Source organism: Gossypium hirsutum, chromosome D11, assembly GCF_007990345.1.
Source record: "Gossypium hirsutum isolate 1008001.06 chromosome D11, Gossypium_hirsutum_v2.1, whole genome shotgun sequence".
Classification (NCBI taxonomy): Eukaryota; Viridiplantae; Streptophyta; class Magnoliopsida; order Malvales; family Malvaceae; genus Gossypium; species Gossypium hirsutum.
The window spans coordinates 58,510,719-58,520,210 of NC_053447.1; the positions used below are offsets into that span (position 1 = coordinate 58,510,719).

A 9,492-nucleotide genomic window follows, 5' to 3' on the forward strand; every position below is an offset into this window, starting at 1 on the left:
TAATCTTGCAGCTTTGACATCTTGCTAAGCTTGCAGCTTGCACATTTTTGTTGAGCTTGCAGCTTGCACATTGGAAAGCTCACATACTTTCCTTGAAACTCCTCATTCTTCTTATTCAAGCTTGTTTGGGGGTCTCATAAGGTTGAGTTGATGCTGTCTTCTCTACAAGCAGTCCTTAATGACTTGCTTGTGCTTTGACAGTTTCTTTCTTTTTAACAAGTAGCAGAAGCAAAATCAATGGTCCCTTAAGACTTAGGCTTTGATACCAATTGTTGGAACATTGCAGCAGCAAAAGAAGAGAATAGAGATAATAGAATAATGAACAAGATGCAAGAAGTATTTTTACTTGCTTCCAAATGTGCATCAAGGGAGCTTATGGCTGATAGCTCATTCAGCTCATTCATTCAACTAGAAAAACAATACATTTATAGTCAAATACATCAACAAATACTACCTACTACCACTAAGTAGCCTAGTAACTTGATAAACATTGCTTGTACACATAAACAAGCCACCTAAACTAGTCATTCAACACCTAATGCATCAAGTTGCCATCAACTTGTTCATTTTCAACTAGTTTAATTATAATGAAACTACAGAGAAAACCTTACCGTTACAGCAAGCATACGTGTTGCAGCATGTCATCAAGCTGCATGCACTTCAACCAAAAAATGTAACAGCAGCATGGTTGGCCAATTTCCAACAGGCTTAAAACACAAGAATCTGCAGAAAATTCTTAATCTGTTTTCTAAGTTCCTACAGTTAAGTTTGTGATGTTGTTTGTGTTTTTGTTTAGCTTAGTGGGAGCAACAATGGCCAAGCAATGTGGTCGGCAAACTGGTGGAGCTTTATGCCCTAACAACTTATGTTGCAGCCAATATGGATGGTGTGGGAACACCGATATTGCTGTTCACCAGCAAAAAATTGTCAGAGCAATTGTACAAGTGGCCTTCCTCCCCTTACAGGAGAAGGAGCGACTGTGTGGTCTACTTACCATTTCTATAATCCAAAGCAAAATGGATGGGATTTGATGGATGTGAATGTCGATTGCTCTATATGGGATGCTAACAAGTAATATTCTTGGAGGAATAAGTATGGTTGGACTACCTTTTGTGGCCTCGTTGGTCCTTCTTTCCTGACTGCTTGTGGGAGGTGCTTGAGAGTAAGAAGCACAAGGACTGGAGCTCAAGAAATAGTGAGGATTCTGGACAGATGCAGCAATGGAGGGTTAGATTTAGATGTGGGAGTTTTCAACCGATTGAATACTAATGGAGTAGGTCATGATCAAGGCCACTTTACTATTAGATATGATTTTGTTGATTGTGGCAATGGCTTTAATCCTTTGGTTGCTTTAGTTGTTGATAATTAGCACTACAACAGTTCTTGCTGTTTAATTATGTGCTACAAATGCCGAATAATGCTGCAGTTGATTTTGATTGCTAGATTGATAAATTTTTTGTCTTTGTTTGTCCTGTTGAAAACTTTAGTGTATGATTAATTAATTTTCTAGTTTTTATAATGTTGGTAAAATTTAAGATATATCATTATTTAATTCAGTGGTAATATGTGAAACTATTTATGTTTACTGTATCAAATATAAATTATTTATGTTAAAATTTGTTTGCAAAATTGGTTAAAGTTTTATAAGCTTTTAGATTAAATGGGTTCCTTCCTCCTCTACTAATAATTAAAAAATATAACTTATTTGTTAAAAAATAATAAGTAAAAAATATAATAATTTTATTTCATATTTCAAAGGAGAAGGAAAATCAATCCATCACTGTTTTCCTTTTTCTTTCTAACAATGACATTTTTTCGGAAGAATAAAAAGTAATCTCCAAGTATAAAAAAGTGAAAAAAGAGGAAAAAATTAAAATTATTTATGAAAGGATTCATATATGATGTAGTGTGTTGAGTGTTTGTTCCTTTATCCCTTTTTAGGGTGGTTCATCTTCATATATCTATATAAGGCATGATTTACTGATGTGACGTGCTAGGGGTAACTAGGTGCCATGTGTGGTGACACGTTATCATCTTAGGAGTTTTAACTGTCCTCAAATACTCTCCAAAATATATAGGTGAGCAAAGGGCAAGCAAAACCATGAGAATATGGGCGAGCTAGTGGCGAGCAAGACCCTGGCTAGCTAGTGTATACCTCATGAATGGTGAGCACACATGTTGGACAAGCTGGATTGGATGTCGAGTCAAATAGATGTATGATGTTATATTGGGTCAGATGAGTAAGATATGTGGCATGCTCTATATTATTTGTATAACGTAATGTATAAATTCATACAGTAGGCCTACAATCGATCGGAACAACCCGTGCAACCTTAAGGAAAATTTTAGAAATATGGGCCCACATGCCCGTGTGGGCCCGCACGCCCTATGGCCCACACGCCTAGATTGGCCTTGCTTGTGTGGCCCATACGACTTGCCCTTAAACCCATATGTCTGTGTGGCCCTACACGCCCAACTTAGCCTAACCCGTATGGCCCACACGACCACACTCACACCATCACACGGTCGTGTCTTGCGCACGGCCATGCCCTCGTTAAACACACGACCAACCACATGGCCAGGCACACGCCTGTGTGGCGTTGACAGTATAGTTTTTCAGCTTTCACCGAAGTTCGATTTTTAGTGTTTTGGGAACACACTTCTTACGATTTCGATGCAAAAATAATCCCAAGCCTTCCAAAACCTAAAAACAGGGTACCCATTAAAGATTTAGCAAGTTGATTAATGAATTCGACAACAAGAATCAACACAAACCCTACTTACCGCAGACAACAACCACCTCTAATGCACGCTAAACTGTTGGAGTGGAACTCCTTGCTCCACAATCTGCTCCTAAACACGAAGTTCCACTAATCAATCGCTACAGATTGACATCACTATAATTCCAAATCAAAAGTTAAAAGGGAACAAAACTTTACTTACCAATCGATTAGAAAACTCAACAAAACCAATGGCATAATTGAACAATAGAACCACCAATAGAATCGAAGAAGAAGAACGAAATAATGATTTTTTGAGTAAAGGAAAAAACGTCAGAAAAGGGTAAAGTAGTAGAAATTTGACGTCAGAAATTTTGGAAAGAAAAATAAAATAAAAATAGAAATAAAAATAAAAGATTTAAAATCCCTAATATCCCACTAAATCCACCACTAACCAACCGATTCAACTCCATCCAAACTCTCATAGTCAACTGAAGCAAAAACTATCACCCATGCTCATGCAGAGATTTAAACACAAGACCTCTAACACCCTGACTTTTTACCACTCGAACCAACAAGCTCATTTTGATATAAGTTAATAGACAAATTTATAAAACACTATTCATCAAGGATAAGGCTTGGATCTAAAATAACAACCTTTAGGCAAAAGGGAAACTTGAACCTAAGACCTCACACACACACTCGGAACACTAAACCATTAAAGCAAATACATATTTATGTTAAATATTTATAGAAACAGAAATAAATTATTTAGAGCATTACATAGAACAAATTTAAAAACATAAAAATCATTAAAAATGGGACTTAGAATCACTTACATGTAAGAAGAAAGCTTCACCAAACCTTCAAAGTGTAAAAATGACTATTTTCTCACCAAAAATCGGTGGAGAAGAAGTTTGAAGAAGATTAACCAATTTTGTTTTATTTAATTTAAGTTTAATTGATCATTTATCATTTTATTCTTTAAAAACCATAATAATTTCATTTAAACCATGTCCATGCACACCCACTATCACCTTAAATGGTCTATTTACCAATTAAGTCCTTTAGTTTTCATTTCCAGCCATTTGACCCCTTTAACAATATAACTTAACTTTTACACTTTTTATGATTTAGTCATTTCTACTTAATTAACTACTTAAACATCAAAATTTCTTAACGAATTTTTGATACGACCTTAATATATTCCCGTAGACATTAAATAAATAATAAAATAATAATTTACTTGTAGGAATTGTAGTCCTAAAATCATTGTTTCTAACATTACTAATAACAAGATGTTACATTTTATCCGGGTTGATGTCTTTGTATAATCATTCTCATCTCTTGAAAGACCTCGCAACAAGAGTCTTTACCCACTATGTACCGTATACTCTCCAGAACTCTCCAGACACCATCTCAACCTATTCTCTAGCCTGTACTGCACCAAAAGGATGCTCAAAATTCTCCTTACTTCTTGGTCCAAAAAAATGGTGCTTAGTATATTCTCCTTCCATTTCCAATTTCAACAATCAAGGTTAGCCACAAAAAGTCACCTTAATAACCCATGGTGAATTTATAATGTAAGGTCTATCTCCAGGCAATACATCCCAAACTGGCGTCGACTTTCCATCCCCAATTTGCCAGCTACTACCCTTCAGTAGGAGCCTTTTTGCTGCCCAAATACTTCTCCATATAGTTGAATATTGGCTTCCTAACTCAGCTTTTAAGAAGTACTTATTTCCGTAGTATTTTTCTTTCAATACATGCTAGCAAAGTGGAAGAATTACTAATTAATCACCACCCCTACTTGTCCAAAAGTGTATTATTGAATTTTGCTAATTATTGAAACCCCAAACCCCAATCTTTTTTAAGTTGCACAATCCCTCCCAAGAGCACCAATGAATTTTACGCATTGACTGTAATTTTTGCCACCAGTAACGATATAATAAAGCTTTTATTTCCTCACAGAAAGAATTTGGCAATAAAAAACATGACATAACATATGTAGGAATCTCCTGTAACACTGATTTAATAAAATCGCTTTACCCTCTTGTGATAACCACCGATTACACCATCTATTTAATTTTTCTCGGATTTAATCATTAATGTTTCAAAAAGCTAATTTTCTGTTGCGACCTGCTACCATTAGCAAAGCTAAATACTTCTTAAGATCCATAGAACTTCTCATGCCTAGCTCTCTTTATATTAAGGCTTGATCACTTTCATTAACATTCGAGCTAAAATAAACAAGGGATTCAGTGAAGTTAATTAGCTGCCTCTAATATCTCTCATATTCCTTCAAGACATTTTTCAAATTTACTACCTTATTACAAATGCATCCCCAAAGATCAAACTATCATCTGTAAAGAACAAATGCGATATTGTGGGACCTGAATGACTCAGTTTTACTCTCTTCACCAAACCTTCTTGACAAGCTAACTGTAATAGTGTTGATAGTCCCTCACTACAGAAATGAACTAGGAAAGGGTTTAACAGATCACCTTATCGAAGTCCTCTTGAAGGAGAGATTTGCCCTATCAGTAGACCGTTCAAAACCATTTAATACTTAACAGTCTTTACACAACGTATCACCAAATTCACCCATGACTTAGCGAAGCCCATCTTAAGCATTACCTCCTCTACCAAATGTTACTACTCTTTATCGTACGCCATGCTTATATCCAGTTTCAACGCAAAAGAGACCTTTCGTCCACCTCTTTTCTTCTTGAAAGAATGCAATAACTCAAAAGCCACTATTACGTTATCCGTGATCAACCTCCCTAGTACAAAAGCACTTTGCGCTTCGTCAATATAGTGCGGCATAATCATCTATAATTTATTAACAGTTGTCTTGGAAATTATTTTAAACAAGATCTTACGAAGGCTAATCGATCGAAAGTGCGTCATATTAACACGATTTTTTTGCTTTGGAATAAGCACTATATTCGTATAATTGACCTCTTCTAAATACCGTCCATTCAAAATATCAAGGCAACATTTACTAACATCTTAACCAACTATATGCCAAATTTTTTTTATAAAAAAGAGCAGGCATATCATTTTCTTTTGACGTATTTGCATCTGTAAACTGCTGCCTCTATCTCTTCCTCTGTGGATCTCGATCTTAAGAAACCATTCATGCCTTTAGTAACATGAACCGTAACTCCTGAAAAGAGCCTCCTCATATCCCTTCTACCTCGTGAAGTAAAAAATACTTACATGCAACCTGTTCAATCCCTTCCTCTCCCACCATCATCTGACCATCCCCATCTTCAAGTTGAAGAATAATTTTAACCTTTTTATGCTATGAAACATATGAAAATAAGTTGTATTTCAGTCACCATTTCTCAACCAATTGGCTATTGCTCGTTGCTCCCAATTCCTTTCTCTCTTATCAATATCCAAATTTAATTGCATCTTCGTAATGACTAATTATTTCAGCATTTCATCATTGGGAGTCTTACTACAAAGCTCTTCCAATCGACACTATAATGTACACATGGTTAGCCTGAAAGTTGTCTTACCTCCTTTGCCAATTGCATTAATCTCCTTTGAACCTATCCATAGACGTCAAAGCTCATCCTCACATGACTCCTCAAGTATCTAAGCTACTTCAAACTTAGAGGTTCGCTACCTATTCTCTTGTCTTTCTATCAGGTCACATGGGTCAAGTAATAATGGGCAATGATTAGATATTGAATTTGCACAATGTTTAAGTCTATAATTCGGAAATAGGTCCCCCTACTCAAATCTGTCCACCCCTCTATAAAGTCTTTCTCGAATGTTATTTTGTTGTAATTTCCCTCACTCCCATGTAAGCCATTAACCTTTGTATCCCACATCTAAAAGATCACAATCATCAAGAAAAAAACTAAAAGATTCCATAGCCCTTTCATCCCTTAATCTCCCTCCTTGTTTCCTATGGGAATACTTTATTTCATTAAAATCACCCATAAATAGCCATGTTCAGTACTCTCTATCGATAGTCTACATAGTAATTCCCACAATTGATGCCTTAAATTTTCCATCGGATGCCATAGAAACCAATAAAGTGCCATCTATCATTCTTTGCATCATTCTCCATCATTACATCAGTATGATACAAAGAGAAACTATGTAATAAAACCTTCTACCTTGTTTCCAACATAATGACAAACCACCCCTTGTACCATCACTACTCACCTCAATTCCTTCCATAAATCCCTAGCTCTTCCAAACTTTCTCCATCCTCGAACTGTACAACTTTATTTCCATGAAGAAAGCCATCTTGGGATTAGTCTCCTTTAGCATTTGTTGAATTCAACGATTTGTCTTAGGGCCCCCCATCCATCAAATATTTCAACTTAATAGCTTCATTGCAACTGCCCGCTCTGCCTTCTAGAGCCAACCGACGTCTCAAATATATGAACATGATAATGTCCATTAGAAGTCTTCCCAAGATCCAACTCATCAGAAACTTGAGAAAACAATGAACTACGAGGCCGTTTCGTTTATTTCCCAACCTCCACTGGGCACTCCTCCTTCACCAAATCTCGATTAGGATCTATATTCTTATCATCTCCAACGACAAAAATTTTCTTTCCTCCCATATTCAGTCCTAAGTTTGTGCTAACTTGCCTAATAAAATCAACATTTCTGAAAAGACCCCATGTTAAGGATCAACCCGATTAAGCAACGAATAAGTAAAAAATAGCAGAAGAAATTGATAAATTGAACACACAAATTTAATGTGGAAAAACCCTTCCAAAGAGGATAAAAAATCACGCGGCAAGATGATTTTACTATAATGACAAAAGAACGAAGAGTACAAAAGATGGAGATAAAAACTAAACCTTGAAACCCGAAAACACAAAATTCTCCAAAAGTGTTTTGAGTTCTAATCTTTTAATGAGTGTATTTTCTAAGGTTATAAAAGAGGCTTTTATAGGCTAAATTCATAGGTCAAACAATAATAAAATAATCTAGACTAATTAGCGTTCGACTGAAACTAATAAATAGTGTTTAATTGGGAGAGTATATTTCAAATTTGACTGAAATACATGGCATACTCAACAAACCTCCACATTGACTTGTATTTCCACAACGCCATCTTTGCCAAAACCCGCCACGGGCCTATTTTGAACTATGTAGGGAATTAACTAAGTTGAATATGTACTTAGAAGCTAGAAGACTTCTAGCCTTCAACTTGTATAATGCCAAATCAAAACTAACCCAGGTTTGATTTTCACAAACACAGTGCCCTAACTCTTCAAAACCTGCATCTAATAGAGAACCTCTCTTTAACGAAATGGCCAGACCTTTTTCCCTCCAAAGACCAAGTTGCCCCAGCTCCAAACGAGTTGACTTTGACTCTATAACAGACAAGGGATGTCTGGTTTCACCAGTCACTGTAGAACCTTCCAGAATATAAAGACTGTCGGTCTGCTTACCTTTTAACAAAATGAGAGCCTACGAGACACCTTAATACCGCTCGACTCGATGTTGATTCTACAACCTTTCGAGTCTAAAATACTCAAACAGATGGGATTCTCTCGTAAATCAGGTACATACCTGACATCTGAGAGTGTTCTAATCGTCCCATCGTGCAACCTAATTTTAATAGTACCAATACCGGTTACCTTACTAGATGAATCATTTCCCATGCGCACAACTCCACCTTCAACCAAATTGTATGTGGAGAACCATTCTCTGTTGGGACACATGTGGAATGAACATCCCGAATCTTGGTTCCACTAGGACGTAGGCTCGGAGTTACTGCTCATTGACACTAACAAGAATTCATCACTACTTTCATCGACCAAATTAGCACCACCTACATCTTTCTCGTTACTCTCAACAACCCTTTTATTTCGTAGTTTATAACAATATACTTTGGACTGCCCTAACTTCTTACAATAGCGACATCTCTTGTCTCGTTTCTTTGATGCTACCAAAATGGAAGCTTGCCTATCTGCCTTGCTATCCAAACCAAACTTATTGTCGAATTTATTTTTACTCAACAAATGACCCTTCACATCCTTGAACGAGAGTTTGTCTCTACCATAAATTAGGGTCTCCTTGAAAGACTTGTATGAAGAGGGTAAAGAGCACAATAATAGCATAGCTTGATCTTCATCATCAATCTTAACCTTAACATTTTCTAAATCATTGAAAAGATTAATAAATTAACTAATGTGATCTCTAAGAAGCTCATTTTCCTTTATGCGGAATGTAAATAAAAATTGTTTCAACACGAAACGGTTAACTAGAGACTTAGTCGTATAAAGAGTTTCTAACCTTTTCCACAAGGCAGATGTGGTTTACTCCATCAATACCTCCTGCAATACCTTATTTGTAACACCCCTTACCTGACCCGTCTACCGGGCTCGAGTAAACAATGTTACGACAAAGCTAGGCAATTGATAATCGCTTTGTCATACACAAAACTCTAGTATTTAAAACATCAATCACGTGTAAACTAATATATATAGTTTAATTCTAGAACTTTAAGAGGACCTATTTGTGAACCTCAATTATAATAGGATTAAGTCTCAAAATCATTAAGATTTAAAATTTAGAAAGAAAATTTCACAGTTGGTATGATACCCAATTGATAACTTTAAGGAAAATCGATACCAAAATTTAATTATGTTTTCTTTGTAAAACCGTGGTATTGATAATTAGTTGATGGTATTGATATTTTATTAAAACGTATCGATATCAATTGAAAATTGATACCATTTTGGCATTATGTTTTATTTGAATATTGTTCATTTGGTCAAGTATCGAT

General features: G+C 35.9%; 1 pseudogene; it reads left to right on the top strand.

The window, feature by feature from the left end:
* The first annotated feature begins 773 nt into the window (after positions 1-773).
* On the top strand, positions 774-1,369 carry LOC107926791 (pathogenesis-related protein PR-4-like; annotated as a pseudogene).
* Positions 1,370-9,492: the final 8,123 nt, after the last annotated feature.